A 15,063-nucleotide genomic window follows, 5' to 3' on the forward strand; every position below is an offset into this window, starting at 1 on the left:
TCCAGAGAATAAATAGCTACAAAGCAATGTGATAAGTAATCTGATAGAAAGAGGGACTAGGATGGGAACTGAAGCCTAGGGAAAGAGGGAGGAAGCTAGGGATGACATGCTGCTAGCCCACAGTGCACCATGCTTCCCTAACACCCTGACTCAATGCCTGCCCCACACCCACAGGAGGGGAGCGGTAATTGAAATGCTGGAAACATGACAGTAGATGAAATATGACACTTTGTGAAATGAACTACGTAAATTGTGAAACATAAGTCATGGCTCTATTGTTCTGTAGCAAGGTAAAAATTACATTTTTTTATCAAGCTGGAAGCTATGAACCATGAAAAACTATGAGCAGCTTTCCCTTCTTTCCCCCTTTCTGACACTATGCTTCTAGAAAGGGGGCTATGGGACTCATGTTAAAAATTTGGTTGGCTAATGTCATCTGGGTAGGAGGAGGACAGGAGTGGTTGTAGGTGATTGCCATGATCCCAGATTTATGCTCTTTGATCTCCTGGAGATAATAAAGGAGGAAAGTTTAACCCAATGAAGGTTAAACCTACTAAATTTTGCCACAGCAGAATTGCTACTGAGAAAACCACAGTGGAAAAAAATATTGCCTCTTATAATGGAAAAACTCATTCAAGCCACCTGCTATTACTCTATTGCAAGAATCTCAAGTACTCTATCCAAGCCATCTATTATCTCTTGTAGAGTAATTACCTGGCTTCACCTGGGTTTTCTTCTTTGTTTCTTTTTAACATCTCTTTGTATAGAAATTTGAGTTCATATAGAAATTACTTGGCTTCACAGATGGTGATTGCTTTATTAAAAATATAATAATAATAATAACAATAAAAACTACTATTTATTGAGTACTTACCATGTTCCAGGACTGTGTGGACAACATCATGAATCCTTACAGATCTTTAAATGTCTACCCACCATTCCCACATCCCTCCAAAATACAAGCTCCGTAAAGGCAAGGATTTTGCCTATTTTGTTCACCAATGCGTCCCAAGTGCTTAGAACAGTGTTGAACACATAGTGGATACTCAGTATATATTTGTTCAACCAATAAATTATAAAATTGAGACTTGTGAACTTAAGTGATTTATCCAAGGTCACATAACCTGTTGAATGTGGGGATCTTACCCAAGTTTTATCTGAATGAAAAATCTCTTTGTTTCTTCCACTATACTAGTCTGCCTTTTGGTAAATCTATTGCTAGTTTACAGTTCTGATGGGGTATAGGAAGCAACACCATCCATCAAGTCATCTGGAACCATCTTCTTGCCATCAAAGGCATTGAGCCAGCCACTCACACTCTAATTAATCTACTCCCTAGCACTCATGCCTGCACTGTCTTTCTTCTGATCTCACAGCACTCGCTTGCTAGGCACCAAATAAACATACCACCTTCTGCTTAAATAGTTAACACCCACATTTCCTCACCACACTTCAAAACTCCCCGTTATACACTGAGATCAAGGAACTAGGAGGCAGGAAGATGTGGACGACACTTCTCATACAGCTTCCCACACCAGCATTCAGAAAACTTGTCAGCATTCTGACAACTGTCAGCAGTTAAGAGTTGCAAGGAACCTTCAAGATCATCTAGTTCAATATCCCCCCCTAACGCAGGAATAACTCTAAAAAATTACTAACTTGGGTCAGCTCATGGGTATCCCTAAGGTGGTAGGTAGGCAAGTGGGTTCCAGGGTGTATACGAAGCTACAGGATAAGCCTGAAGCTTCTTCCTGGACCAGTAATTTTCTAAATAGGGAGACAAAGTTAAATAATTTACCTCTTGAATAATTTAAAAATTTTTTTTACGTTAAAACCACTTCTGATATAATTTATCACATGGAATACACAATTCACGCGAATGTTTAAAGATAGACAGGAGACTAGGGTAGAGGTTACTGCTCAGGGAATATTTCCCTGAAGAAGTGACATTTAAGTTGAAGCCTGAGAAATAAGATTGAGTTAGGGAGGTGAAGAGTGGGGAGAGAGTGGAGTGAAGCGGGGTATGTGTAGTGTCCTTGGCAGAAAGAATAGTGTATGCAAAGGTTCTAAGGCAGGGAGGAAGTGTGGGATTCAAAGAGCTGGAGGCCTGAGTGTCCCAGGCCCATGCTCCATAGTCAGGATGTTCTATTATCCCAGGATCTCCTGCAGCACCTACTAGGAGTCCCTCTTTTTGCTCACATCCTGCCAAAACACTGTGAAGATCTTGGAGGGGAGGAGGCCCAGCAGCCTGGAACTGAGATGTCTACAGCACCACCCCAAATTCCTTGTCAAGACAAGGAAGCCAGGAACACATAGCTGTCATTGCTTGAGGATTTGCAACACTTTTGCTGAAACCATTCACTAGTTTGGATTAGTTTAGATTATACTGCTTGGTATAAAAGTAAACTTCAGTCAGCCCACTGCACAAAATATTACAAATAACAATATCGACTAATATTTGTATATGGCTGTCATTTTATCTTCACCACCACCCTAAGAAATAGGTGCTGTTATTACTCTTATTTTACAAATGAGGAAGCAGGCTCCAAATGTGTCCAAAGTCACATAACCAGTGAACGACAGAACAAAGGCTACGACATTAGGTCATTTTGGTGCTAAAACTCATACCCTTAGTACCACACTGCTCTGTTGAGGGAAGAGTTATTATGAGGGCCTTAATCTCTGTAGGCCACTAAGCAAACCCATTGTCCTACCCCACGGAATTCCCTAAGAAGATTGAATGGAGGGGCATAAAGAAATAAACTGTGTTAAGTGGCTACTGAATGCAGGCATCATGATAAGGCCTCTAAATATGTTATTTTATTTAATCCTTACAGCAACCCCTCATGGTAGAGAAATTATTAACCCCATTTCACAGATGAGGGAACTGTGGCCCAGGGCGGTTAAGTAATTTACCTCATTGGAGCTGCAATTGGAATCCAGGCTTGAGTGACTCCAAAAGTCTATACCCTTTCCATCAGAGCACATCAAAGATGGCTTAATATTTAACCCTTCCCAGGTTACATATTTGCTCTTTAATAAGGGTCTTTCCTGTGTGAATCTCACAGGACCATGGCAGACCTGAAGAGAAGGCTGATTAGGGATTGCAAGGTGGGCCTGCCTTAAATCACACCGAAATGGCATTGACCTACCTTCTTCCTGTAGTTCCTGAAGTGGGGCAGCATGCCAGAGAAGATAAATCTCTGCTCCAGTCACAATCTTCTTCTCCTCCAACTGGGATAACAACTCTCAGACACTCTGGCAACTACAGAAACAGAGAGAGCGCAGAATCAATCAAGAGTTTATTTGCAAAGAGTAATGTCAGAGGATGAACTTCCTTTAAATCCTGTTAACTTTGTACATTTAAAGGACTACTGGCTCAGGAATTTGAGTTCCCCCTGACTTGCTTTCAGTGATTTGTTTTTTATCATTGACTAAATCATATTCTCCTTCTCATCGCACCACCTTTTACAGTGTAGACTTTGATGTGTGTTCCTCAGTCTCCCTACCTCCCTCTTGCTCCAACTAACCTAAGACTTTGCAAACAAACCCTGTTGAGAAGTATGGACAGTCTGGGCCTTTCCAGAAACTCAAGCTGTTGAAGGAGATATGGTATTTAGTTAAGCTGAAGTGAAGCCCTGCATAAATCATAAAGAGGCGAACCCAGGTTACTCAAACAGGACCCTAGGAGGTACTTGGGGAATAGACTTGCAGGCAGCTTTATTTTTCTACAGCCGACTTACTTCCAAAATGCTGGGGCCCACAAGTACCCCAGGAGTAACTTGGCTCCCAAATGCTGGAGCAGGTCTTGGCCTTGGAGCACAGTTCTGGTGTTGTTTCCTGAATTCCCACATTGCTGTTTTCCACACATGGATCAGGCTTCAAACTTCCTGTGTCTGGACCGTGTGTGTGTGTGTGCATGCATGTGTGTGTGTGTTTATATGCTTGGGAAGGGTGGAAAGAGGGGAGGTGGGGGATCCAAAAGGAAGAGTATTTAACTCAATGCTTGTACTGCATATGTGTCCCTTTGTTCCTTTCCTGTTCAGATAAAGCTGATATTTTCTGATCAGCTGGCTTCTGCATGTGCAGGTCTAGTATCCTTGTGAATAAATAGGAAACTGACTTAGGAGGTGTCCTGGAGAAGTCTGCTTTTCAGTGTCTGCCTGATACATTTGTAGGGTGTTTTTTTTTTTGGGAGGGAGGGGAGAGTTATGTGGAGCCATAAATACTTAGGATTTATGTTCCCTTGTGTACGTGCTTGCCTCTGCTTTTGTTTCTAAATGCATTTAAATGATTTAGTTGTTCACCAGGCAATTAGAGGAAGATGTGCTCATTTCATACTCCCAGTTGACTTGGTGGGTGGGGGAGAATGTCATTCAATACAGAGCACCATGATTTTGTGGTCTTTCCTTCTAGAAGAACCTAGCCAGGGATTGAGGAACAGACTACAAGCCGTGTTCTATTTCCTACTTTTCCTGTATATTGGGCAAAAATCTTGCACGCAAAGGGAAGACTTTTTTTTTTTTTAATTAAAACACTTATTAGTTGTCCAAATTATTAACCAGGAGATTTTACATTAATACATTTGACTTGTGGTTTCTCCTGAAAAGTCAGAAGTCCTGGCCACATTGGGCCTGCATTTCTCATAGTGTTGACTGAGCTGCCCCCTTTATGAGAGTCCTGCCTTCTTCTTAGTAGCCTCCATCACTGTCTGGTCTCCTGACGCTGAGCCTAAGAGTTGTTACCTTTAAACATTTTTTTTATTGTGGTAAAATACACATAACAAAATTCACTATTTTAACCATTTTAACCGTACAATTCAGTGGCATTAAGTACATTCAAAATGTTGTACAACCATCACCACTATTTCCAGAACTTTTTTATCATCTGAAACAGAAAGTGTGCTCATTAAACAAATTCCCCACTCCTCCCTCCCCTTAGGCCCTTATAATCACTATGCTACTTTCTGTCTCTATGAATTTGCCTATTCAAGGTATTTCATATAAGTGGAATTATACAATATTTCTCCATTTGTGGACAAATGGCTTCTTTCAGTTAGCATAATGTTTTTAAGGGAGACATTGATTTTTTTGATTGACTTCTTTGTTGTTGTTTTTAGAGCACAGACATTGATTTTTATTGTATGTTAAAGGAAGAATTGCACTTTATTGAAAAAAAGCCAAACAGGACAGATAGTTTAGGATGGAGACTCTTGACTTCTAACCTTAAAATGATCATTATATCCATTATCAATATATGGAGGTTCTTTTTTGTTTTTTTTGTGAGGAAGATCAGCCCTGAACTAACATCCACGCTAATCCTCCTCTTTTTTTGCTGAGGAAGACCAGCCCTGAGCTAATGTCTATTGCCAATCCTCCTCCTTTTTTTCCCTTTTTCTCCCCAAGGCCCCAGTAGGTAGTTGCATGTCATAGTTGCACATCCTTCTAGTTGCTGTATGTGGGACGCGGCCTCAGCATGGCCGGAGAAGCGGTGCGCCGCTGCGCACCCAGGATCCGAACCCGGGCCGCCAGTAGAGGAGCGCAGGCACTCAACTGCTAAACCATGAGGCTGGCCCCCTGGGGAGGTTCTTAATGCACTTAGGCAACCCAGTGTCTTTACACAGGTGTTTTACAGCTAGTGGTTAATTCTCCTGGTATACCCCAGAGGCTTCTCCATATTTTACAGTCAGGATATGAAGACACAGGGATGCTGTGGGGATTAGTTAAATGTGTGTGGCATACTTTGCTGTATAAACTCACTCTCTGGAACTAGTTTTCACTCCCTGCTCTCAACTTCCACGGCTTTTACTGTCAATCCCATTCATTTAGCACTTAGCATGCGCTTGTTAGTTGTCTTTTTCTGTATATGCCCTTGAAGGCAGGAGTCAAGTCTCATCCCTCTTTGTTTTTACAGTCCCGTCCATAATAGCAGCTCTATCAATGTTTGTTGATGTTGGCCTCCCCCCCCCTTCCTTTTAAGCAGAGTTGGCAAAGCATAGCTTTAAATTCAAACTCAGTTTAAACAAACTGAAGGGTTTTCAGGGTAAAAACAAAAGGAAGTCTTGCGTGGCAGGAGAGAAGGAACACCTAAGACGCTTAGAAGACCTGGGCAAAGCTGAGGTACCAAAAAACCTGTTGTTTGCCACAGGCTAAGTGACCCACATGCAGCCTGGTCCACCATTAAATTCAGAGCTGTGGTCGCTCTACTCTATCAAAATTCAAATTTGGAGAACAGTAGTGACCAAGGCAGGATTTGAGGAGGGGGTATTAAAGGAATTAGTGTTTTAGGGGTTTCCACTGTATGAAGGCCCTAGTAGCTGTGGGGAAGGCAGGTTGGAAAAGTCTTTTGAAGGCAACTACAAGGCTGGGGGCAAGCATTCTACAAACACAGCCGCTGGGCCTTTGCTCCTAGGATTTGTTTCCCAGCATCTTATGTAATGGCAAAAGATGGAAATGGCCTAAATCACCTTTCACTAAGAGAATGAGTAAAAGAATTTTGGCACATCTAAGCAATGGAACACTGAGCTATCATGAAATAGAATGAGGTAAAGGAAGTTATCCTGAGATGGAAGGATATTTAAGAGACATTGTTGAGTAAAGAAAAGCAAGGTGTGCTGTGATTGATGATCCCACTTGTAAGGGGCAAAAATGGAATATATACATGTATGCAAATAATATATTTTGAAGATTGCGTACAGGCATAGAGAGAAAGGGAGAAAGGGACTACGAGAACGGAGTGATGGAGAGGAACTCTTCACTGTGCTCCTTTCAGTACTGTTTTAATTTTATCCTGTGCATATTTTACTTTCTCCATTTTAACAGCATTGTTAATTTTAACAAGTATCCTGTTGCCATTGTGATCAGTAGTAGTCTGCAGCCTATACCCATCCTATCTAGCTCTGCTGTCCACCCCTCCAAATAACAAGGCTGGAATAATCTTCCCTTGCTTCACAAACCAAGTGTCTCCGTGTCTTTAACACTCAAAAATCTCACCTTCCCCATGAAAAATCACCCAAATAACTTCACCTCACACATAAGCTGAATCATTCCGAGAATCCATTTTGCCCACGCTCCTGCTTCTGAATCTTTCAGCCGCCCCAGCAGAGCACTCTGCACATTGGGGCTACCCCCCAACACACCAGTGGCCCACTACTTTTCCTGCACCTGGTTATATTCCGAGACCCTGTTCACGCTGAGATAGTGTTTCTTTTGAGCACACTTCCTCTTGCATGCCTTGATCCATGGACCCTCAGAAGGCTCCCGTTAAGCAGGCTTGAATTGAATGTCACTTTTTCATTGGCCTGAGTTCATTATAATAGCTCTGCCTTGTCAAGGCCTTTACATTTACACTTGCTTCCTCCTTGTAACGTTTTCTAGGAAATATGGATCTGTAGAGAATGGTGGTTTCCATGGTAAATGTTCCCTCATATTTGTTTTCTCAAGTTCACTTCGGAGACACAGCACGATTTCCTCTTTCAGTACCAGCACCACAATAGATTTAGGTTGTGGCGCCACTGCAGAACTGTTTAAAAAAGAAATCTCACCCACCCTGGTTAGAAAAGGGGTAATTTATTCTTCTAACTGCAGGCAGCCAACTTCATATCCACCCCCAAAACTGTAGGAAAAGAGTTGACTTATTAAAGCCACAAAACCTATACACCTTGGATGTAAATGCTTAAAACAGATAAGGAGAATATTTGATTCTCAAACACATGAGACTCTCCACCATGTGACATACACAAGTAGGAACACATACATGTGTGGAGTGCTTTGTGGTTCACAGAGTGTTCACACACAATTCATTTTATTTTCATATACCAGTGTCATTAAGTTAATAGGGCATGTGTATAGCCTTTATTTACAGATAGGAAAACTAAGGCTCAGAGAAGTTAAGCGACTCAACAGAAGTCTCACAACTAGCTGATAAGTGCTCCAGTCTGAAATGAGTTCTTCCTTTAGTTCCAAATTTCATGTTACTCTGCTACCCCTACACTGTTTCTCTGTGCTTTCGTTTCCCAGATGTAAAATGGTAGATTTTCAGTGTCCCAGGATGCTGTTCTCAACCCTCTGTGTTCTTAAGCAGTATCAATTTTTCGCAGCCAGGAAATGTGAACACCACATTGATGCTTTACGTACTTTTTCCCCCTCCTGGCCTAATGAATTAAGGGGGAAGAAAAGTTACCTATTCTCAGAGGGCCGGATAGTGCCATAAGGGTGTACGGGAGCCAGCCGACACACTGTCGCACTCTTAGGAGACTAAAAAACCGAGCGTCTCATCTTTCTCTTCTCGGCAGTACCTTGGGGGAGAATGGAGAGCTAGACAATAGCCTCTTGTTTAGTTTTATTAATTTTGAGGGCGGGTGGAACAAAAGGAGCCGAACGACGACGCAAGTGACCAATCGCAAGCGATTCCTAGACCAGGATTCGCCAACTGGTAGCTGCCAAAGAAAGATGGGTGGGATTTACTCTTCTAGGCCCGCTCCGCCCAGGCCGGCCCTCCCAGCCCGCCCAAGAGGCGGAGGCTCCTCAGAGCCCCGCCCACGCCACCTCCGCCGCCAGCGCGGCCCGCCACAGGGAGGGGGGTGGGGACGCGGGGGGAGGGGGGAGGAAGAGGGAGGCTAGGGGGAACCGAGGAAGAAAGGAGGGTGTCTCGCAGAGCTATGACCTGGGTGGGGGCCTGCTGGTAATAGGAAGCAAGAGGGGAAGGAAAACCAAGGAGCGCTGCTCCTTCCTGCATTATTTTAAGCAGGCTTTGCTAGAAGCTGCTTTTCAGCATTTCTATTATTTGTTTTTCTTCCTCCCGCTGTGGGGCGGGGAGCTGCATTGGCTCTCCCTCCGCTCTGCTGTTGCCATAGATTATTATTTGTAGTCTTTGCAAAACCCTTCCCTTCCTCCTAGCCAGTCCCTGCGTAGACTCTCATTGCTACTTTAACCGAGTCGTGCCACGTTAGTAATAGGACCAGAGCGAGGTCCCCCCGCTTTCGTCCGAGCGACCGCACTCCGCCGCTCAATTGTTTGAAACTTCCACGCCCCCTGGCCCCGCCTCTCTTCCATCCCCCCTCTTACCCAGGGCCCGGGCAGGCTCCCTCCCTTCTTTCCCCGCCCTCAGCTCCGCCTCCCTCCCTAGTCCACCCCCTCTCCCCGCTCCTGGGCGGTCCTAGCCGCTCACCGCAAGAAGAAAAGCCACCCATTCGTCCCCCACCCCTACCTCCCATCCTTTGCCCAGGAGCTGCCTTCATCGCAGTCACGCCCCTTCCTTCCGAGGAGCTTTCTGGCTGCCCAAGCTGGAGACCCCCTGATTTATTCCTCCATCTCTGCTCTCTTTCGCCTCATCTTCTCTTAGTTCTCACCGCCCCCTCCACCCCCACCTCCAGTCTGTCTCGCCTCCGACCATCCGCTGCTCCACCCTCCGGCCCGGTATCCTGCCTGTCCACTGCCACCAAGAAGAGCCCGGACGGAGCAGTGAGGAGGGGAGCAGCCAGGAGTTGGGGCTTCTCCCCTGCCCATCCCTGGCCTCCGGCCCGGGCCCGAAGCCGCTTGAGCGAGCGGAGAGTCGTCACCTTGTCTTCGTTGCCTTCAGGGGTAGGAGACGCGTGGTTACTTTTCGCGGGGAACTGGGGCAGGAATCCATGGTGGCGTGAACTTGATCATGCCCTCGGCGTGAGTGAGTCGATCTAGATGCGTGTGGGGATGTCCCTGTGTTGTACTTTCTTTGCAGCTGGTCTTGAGTTTTCTGGGATGTGCAGCAAGTTAAATTGGTTAAAGAGTGTGTACTCCTTTTCCATCCTACGGAGATGCTAGTGGGTACCACTACTTGATGGTACGTTTACATCTTCCCTCCTGGAGTCCTTGTAGATCTCTAGGTAATTAAGCACAAAAGGAATTAAAGACCCGAGGGAACTTGAGGTCTACATTTAGCTCAGCAGGAATGTCCTTGCTTATCTCCAATTGCTAGATGCGTTCCTCCTAAATGCTTAGGATTGGGGTGGGGGCTCACACTCCCCTCCCCCGGGGCCCGTGAATCCTTGAAGTCTTAAAGTCTGAGAGTAATCTACAGCGTTACACTCTTTTTGGTGGTGTGTGTGTGTGTGTGTGTGTGTGGTGGTGTGGAGGCATTTGTCCCTTTTCTGGTTTATAGATGTTAATAACTAGTTTTGCGGGATCATGCAGACGTCTGGAGGGTCCCAAGCCTGGGTCACTGTATGTAGGTGCTTCAGCAGCAAGATAACTTGTCAATATATGAAAATGAAGAGAAGACAAAGTGAGAGAGGGAAAGTGACAGTCTTTGTAGACTGTGAGCAGTCCCTGGTAAATTGCCATTAATAATAATATAATAATAATTTGCAGCAAGGGACTAAATACAATTAAATGAGAGAGGAAAGGGAAAGTTTGTGAGAAACAGCATTTCCAATCTTTAGCATGTATTTTAGAATTTTCTGACACCTTGAAGTGTTCAACTTAGTTCTCCCCCTCCCCCCATGAAGAGTAGAAGTTGGGAGGCAGTTGAAAACTTTTTTTTAATATAACTCTCTTCTCTCGTTCAGAGAGGAATTAGTCACCATAATCTTCAATAATGGAGGGCTAAGGGTATTTAAGTCTCCTTGAACTAGGCTTTGTGAAAAGTCCTTTCTTTGGCCAGCTTTTGTGAAGCCTTCTCGGTTAGACCTTTCAGCACCCTCATTTAGTAGCTAAGAATAGTTTGAAATACTATTTTGGACTCGGGATAAATCTTCACCCATCTCCCACCTATCTCCAATTGGGCAAGCATGGCAAACTTATAAGAACAGTGGTGTTCAAAGACCTGTTACCAAGATGTCCCCCATCCATTGCTTATTTGGAAACAAATTATTTACTTATATTTTTAAATAAGTTTGTTGATTGATTTTAATGGGGGAAAGGAAAGCAGAAAGGGAGAAAAGGAACGTTACAGGGTGACAATTTTAAAGGCTATCGTGTTTCAGATCAGCTGGGAGGGAAAAGTTGTCCTGACCAAACTACATTTTATAACTGGCCTGGGACATTTTAATAGCCAGGTGGTTGTAGAGTAGTTGCATCTATTTACAGATGATAACTCAGGTTCCAGCTATTCTGTATGGATTTATCTGGTGTCATTTACCAACACTTTCTGGCACTACATCATACTTAATTTTAAGATACTTCTTTCTTGGGAAAAGTCTATGGCTCCTTAAAATTGAAAGTGCTTTTTCTAACTTCACAGTCTCGATATGAAGTAAAGCTCTGACCATGCTTGTGTGTAGAGTAACTTGTACGTGAAAGTTGTGGATCTGTTTACTTATTTAAAATATTTTAGAAGGGAATTTTAAAATTCATATTCAATACTGTTTTGGATTTGGAAATTGAAATCTCATTGCTGGTTTATGAAGTAGGAGTTATTAGACTAGTGCATAACCAAGGCATTTTGTGGAGTTGCTTTTTCTGAAGTTTTATAAAGAACGGATCAGACTCTTTCTAGAATGCCTTAAGAACAGTTTATTCAGAAAGCAGAGGGATGGATGCTATGACCTTGAGGTCCCATTGAGTGCCAGAATTCTAAGTGGGTACATCTGCTTCTATGCCTCTCCTAAGAGCCCTCTCCCAGGGCCTGCGCCTTCTTAAAAAGGGTGTCTTTGTAATTAAGCAGCCCTTCTCCCCCATCCCCCTTTCTTCCTTTGATCCAGCTTTTTAAGGCCTTTTTTACATTTGGAGACAAGAGGAGTTTCTCACACTCTCCTACTCCCCTCTTAAGGTTTCTTTTCCTTTCCCCCTCAAAAAAGTCCCCTGAAGTTCTCAGGATGGTTAGAACTTGTTCTGTTTTGTTGGGGAGGGGGTGTTACCAACAAGGAGGAGTAGAGGATATAGTCCCTCTTGGGAAATGCTTGTGACCAGGTAGCCTCCTCCATGGAGACTGAGCATTTGGAATGCATGAGAACAGTCTATTCTTGGGGACTGTCTGGAAGAAATTGTCCTTTGCACCCATTAAGCCCAGCTTAAACACACTGAAAGGGGTGGAGAGAGGTGTGTGTGGTCGTGGCCGAGCCTTTTAGGATAGTAAATGGGTAAATGTTCCCAAATCTCCTATTACATCACCTCTTTCCCCCATGGATTCAGGTTTGGAGATCTGCTTGACAAGTTAATTAGCTTGGGACTAAACCAATTTGTTTAGAATTGTGCTCCATTGATTTCCTGTCCCCAGGAATTTTTGTTGGTGGTTTACTATGATGTCTTGTCTTTAGTCTTCCTTACTTCTTCATTTCTTGCTGCCTTTTGTGGACTTTGGTCCAAAATCTAGGGTCCCACCCCCAAGTCAAAGGTTAGAATTTGGTCCCAGGAACGGAGGGGGCATTAAACAGGCTGCCCATACTGCATTACTCTCCTCTATGGTGGGCTTCTGACCCCTTTTAATCCAGAGAAAGGAGCAAAGTCGCCCCTTCCACACATACACACAAAATTTGAACTAAAAAAAAAAGGAAAATAGGAGGTCATTTGCTTTATAAAAGAATCTACTACAGGTTTCTTTGAAAGAACTAGCTCTCTTAGTTAGTGCCTTTGAACTGTAACTTGATATATAAAAATTCACTCTAACTAGGCCTTCTTAGAAACATATTTGTTTCATGAAAGAAGACATTAGAATTTTGAAGTAATGATTATTGCTTGAAATCAGTGAGGACATTATTTGGTCTTTGAAATCTTGTTATATGGGATGAAGTTAATTGTCTAAATCATTCTGGTTTGTAATAATGCTGGCCACGTTTAACCCCAGCCTACAACCACTTGTAGAAGGAAGCTGATATGACTTTCTGGAAATAAATCAGATTTCACAGATTTTTATCAGTCTAAGGGTGGGACTCTACCCCATATAGGTAAAAGATTTTAATTCTGGTTATTATATTTGAATAACTCAAGGATTCAGAAAATTGTTTCTGGCAAATGACAGGAACTGATGTCTTTTTTAATCGAAGAATCTATGATATGCTTTCCTAGTGAGCCTATTGGTGAGATGGTCCTGGGCTCTAGACCCACCTCTAACTCAGTTTACCACCCTTGGCAAGTTTCCTCCTCTGTAAATTCTGGGGGGTCAGACGGTAAATTTGAGAACCTATTCTCAAAAGTTTTATGGTGCTCTTCCTAGGCCTCAATTTCTGGTGTGAATGTGAATGATTCCTACTAGAATAAGGTGCAACAATTGTCAGAAATACAATCATGTAGTCATCTGAATGGAAAAAAAAAAAAGCCTGTAAGGAGATATCAATATAAATGCATTGTGTTTTGTATTTCAACAGCATATCAAATTAAAAAGCTGACTCTCTCAAAACTTCATCAAGAATCCCATCATCCTAACAGATTATCTGCTTTCATTTTTCCCAGTTCCTTTCAAGTCCTTGTTTCTGTACTTCCATGAATTTACATAGTTAGGGTCATAGAAATGTACAATGTTGCTTTTAAATAAAAGCCCACCTAAGGCTTAACTTTGTAAACCTGTGTGGAGGAATGAAGTCAGAACCTGACTGAGTAGGCATGAAGAATCACATACATTTGTTCCTCGAATGCCAGGAGAGACTAACAGATTTAACAAGTAATCCCTAAACTCTTTCTGTGATTTAGAGGTGTTCATGTATCTATCAAGGCTGTTAATGCTACTCTCTTGACCTCGTATTATTCCTCTCCCATTCTTTTTAAGCAAAAAGAAAACTAGGGTTCACTGTTTACTTTGTGTAAATCATTAGCAATGATTCTTAAATCACTGTATTGTGATATCCTATCAAGAGAGTATAAATTTGGGTAGGCAATGAAATCTCCTGAACGAGAAAGGAAAAGCAGGAAAGCACAAATGTTTTGTTTTGTAGCTTTTAAAATAATGTGTTTAAATTAGACTAAAAAATAGTAAGGAAACTAAGGATTTTAGACAATTAAATAAAAGACATGTAGGTGTAGCAGAATGACCCACATGTAATGAGTTCTTCCTTTGAGGCCTTTACCATATAGTGAAAGTTCAGTTACACAGTCCTTTAATTTTCCTTTGATAGAGAAGGTATAATATACATATGATATCCAAATTAGGATGGACTCATTCCTGGAAACCAGTGGCTCATCGTAAATTAGATAAAATTTCTTTAACCAGAATAGAAAAGTTAAGTATGAGGTTTTAGTACTTAGAAAGTACCAAGTTAAGTACAGGAACTTGTTTTTTATGATATGTGTTCATGGGGAAAATGCAGATGGATATATTTGCTAGTATCTCCTAAGATAATTTCTGAAAATCTTTTTTAACCCTATAGGCTGCCCCTCACATTTGTGAAGTCACTTTCACTATTGCCCCAACTCCGTGAAATATCATTAGACTGCGTGACTTGAAGCCAGGATCTGGGTTTCTCTGCCCAACCCTCTCTAACTTGCCATATGACCAAGGGTAAATGAATTAGCTGCTCTGAGCTTCAGTTACCCTTCTGGGAAGCAAGGATATTAATACTTCACAGAGGTGTTTAGGCATGCTTCATATTGGGCATATGCTTTGAGGTCATTGGATGAAAGGTGTTTGCATGATGGCAGAGCAGGCTTATTATAGGGTCCTGAGCAGGTGTTCACTTTTAATGAGTTTTGCTCTCTTATAACATACAGTGCCCTTTGGTGCCCCATTGCCTTACTGACTATAATTGATTGTCCCAACATTTGTATTATTGACCCTCTTGGCTTTTAAAAAAAATTAAACATTTTCATTCTATGTGGTAAGTTGAAGTTCAAATAAGAGGACTCTAGCATCTGCCACGGTGATGAAAAATAGCTTTGAAAAGAGACCTTAGTTGGAATGTGCCATAGAGATCAGTGAGTTCTTCAAAGCTCTTCCAAAAGATTAAAAAGAATAAAGCAAATTTCTGCATGTGTCTGTGTGTGTGAGTGTGTGTGTGTGTTTTAAGGGAGAAAGTTTTGAGTAATATTTGCTTGTGACACATACTGATGATAGCCAGTAACTGAAACCCAGCCATTGTAGTGTTTTATACACAGCTGGTTTTTATTAATGATGGAATATTTATGCTTGCTGTACAATTCGTGGCTCATTTCCATGTGT

At 42.5% G+C, this 15,063-nt stretch overlaps 1 protein-coding gene across 6 annotated transcripts in view; it reads left to right on the plus strand.

Annotated features, from left to right (window-relative positions):
* The window catches only part of AMOT (angiomotin), a 223,458-nt gene that overhangs the window by 155,244 nt on the left and 53,151 nt on the right, over positions 1-15,063 (plus strand). For 2 of the 6 annotated variants that reach the window (XM_014795323.2, XM_004440505.3), the window contains exon 1: positions 9,193-9,581. The exons of the other annotated variants lie outside the window; for them this stretch is intronic. The gene's annotated coding sequence lies outside the window, so the exon portion shown is untranslated. Of the gene's footprint in view, positions 1-9,192; positions 9,582-15,063 lie in introns of those variants that run through there. 6 annotated transcript variants of the gene reach the window in all.

The sequence above is a fragment of the Ceratotherium simum genome, chromosome X (genome assembly GCF_057802395.1).
Source record: "Ceratotherium simum simum isolate JZ-2026a chromosome X, ASM5780239v1, whole genome shotgun sequence".
Lineage (NCBI taxonomy): Eukaryota > Metazoa > Chordata > Mammalia > Perissodactyla > Rhinocerotidae > Ceratotherium > Ceratotherium simum.